General features: G+C 39.7%; 1 non-coding gene across 1 annotated transcript; it reads right to left on the reverse strand.

The window, feature by feature from the left end:
* Positions 1–802: 802 nt before the first annotated feature.
* Positions 803–921, reverse strand: LOC133398442 (5S ribosomal RNA). The gene has a single exon (XR_009767818.1). It is a non-coding gene; the product is annotated as a 5S ribosomal RNA (ribosomal RNA).
* Between the last annotated feature and the right edge of the window lie 1,084 nt (positions 922–2,005).

Consider the following 2,005-nt stretch of genomic DNA (forward strand, 5'->3'; position numbering starts at 1 on the left):
TAGCTTGCATTAGTATTATGGACGATTTTGATAAAGGAAGATGTCTCGCCTTCAAGAAGATGACTCAGCAGGAATCATCTGAGAGAAGGACATGGCCGGGACGTGGCAGGTGTTAATCCCATGTTTTCACCTTGAAACCCCACCCTTAGTGTGTTGTGTCTTGTAGCTTAGTACGTTAATGTCTTGTAAACTGAGAAACCTCCCGATTTTCAAATAAATGCAGGAGCGACGGGAGAGATTGTTAGAGCGTGTTGAGAGGCTGTAATCTGAACAATCTCCCATACGCCCTCCTCATGAGAAAAAGAAACCAGCAGTCTTCATTCCTTTTTGTGTCTATTTATTCTTATGTTGGGTAAGATAAATCCAACACTCATCTACTCCAACTAATACTGCCATTCACTCGACTGTAATGTATTCCTCGGAAGTGGTTCGGGTTCATAAACCGTGGCTTTGAGGTCCACACAATAATGTGCAATAATTACGTATCATTTAAAAATCCATACCTTCGTATCCTTAGCCTCGAGCCAATTAAAAGCACTGATGTGATAAAATTGTGACGTATCACGTGATACTAATATTCATATATCAATATATATATTGATATATAAATATAGATATATGTGTGTATAGATTTTTTTTTTTTTTTACTGTCGGAAAAGGAGAAACGGGATGTTTAAAAAAGGTACGTGAAGATTCTGTCTCCTAATAAAGAGACGGTAAGTCATAAGAGAGAGAATGACTGCATTATAATTGAGGTCAACCACCGATAAGAAAATGATTCCACGAGAATCGAAAGTGAAAAAGCTTACAGCACCTGGTATTCCCAGGCGGTCTCCCATCCAAGTACCAACCAGGCCCGCCCCTGCTTAGCTTCCAAGATCTGACGAGATCGGGCGTTCTCAGGGTAGTATGGCCGTAAGCCACATGGTTACCTGAAAAGCAACATTTTATATTTAAAAAATATCATATTTCTCTTAAAAATATCTCCTGCAGATCGCGTCATCTTTATTCTCCAATTGTTGGCTGGTCTATTTTGCATTTTTTTGTGTGGAGGATGCGAACTCATTCTCAACACTACAAATGTGTGATCAGATCATAGATTTTGAAAAGTAAACACACTTGAGAATTTGAGAACTTGCACACTGCCAAAACTCAGACAAGAGCATGCAAAATCCTCTTGGACCCTCCACATCCTGGTCACCAACTCTTCAGAAGCATAATCATCTTTATTTGCCATGAATTTCAGTCATCGTAATGCTCCTGAGACCGGGCCCCTCGGGCTGGATGGCTGCTGGCCGTGGGGGCTCCCCTCAAATGCCCCATAACTGCTCTCTGGTCCCCCCTCCTTTTCGTACCATTTACAGAGGATGAAAAATATGCCTGTGAGTATTGTCATATTATCTTTGTACATCTGTTGCTCCACCGTCTGTAGTCAGATATTGTACATTGTTTGCAATAAACTAAACTGACTAATCTGTAAAAAGTGGTGTAGATGTTTCAAGATGCACAATAAGGAGGCACTTGAAGAAAAATGGGCTGAACGGTCGAGTCACCAGAAGAAAGCCATTACTACGCCAGTGCCACAAAAAAATCACGGTTATAATATGCCAAACAGCAAAGCAAATGCATTTATATAGTGCCTTTCATACACAAGGTAACTCAATGTGCTTTACATGATTACAAGCATTTAAAAACAGCTGATAAACATTTAATACAAAGAGGTAAACAAAATGCATTTAAATTGGCGTACAGTGCAAGAAATATCATTTAAAAGTGGAAATACTCTAAATAGCATGAGAAAAAATAAGTTCCATCTGAGTAAGTATGCATGCAGGTAATGGAAAAGCAGTCCTCACGTTGCTTTCATGCATACAAAAAAAAGCATTCTTTATCTCAACTATTGTATTTGTTTTCTCTTCAGGTGAACCACGAGGATGTCAATGGACACCAGCTGCAAGATTATTTAGGCCAAGCACAGTGAAATACAGCAGGCCAACTTGAAGGC

This window comes from Phycodurus eques, unplaced genomic scaffold (genome assembly GCF_024500275.1).
Source record: "Phycodurus eques isolate BA_2022a unplaced genomic scaffold, UOR_Pequ_1.1 contig_179, whole genome shotgun sequence".
Classification (NCBI taxonomy): Eukaryota; Metazoa; Chordata; class Actinopteri; order Syngnathiformes; family Syngnathidae; genus Phycodurus; species Phycodurus eques.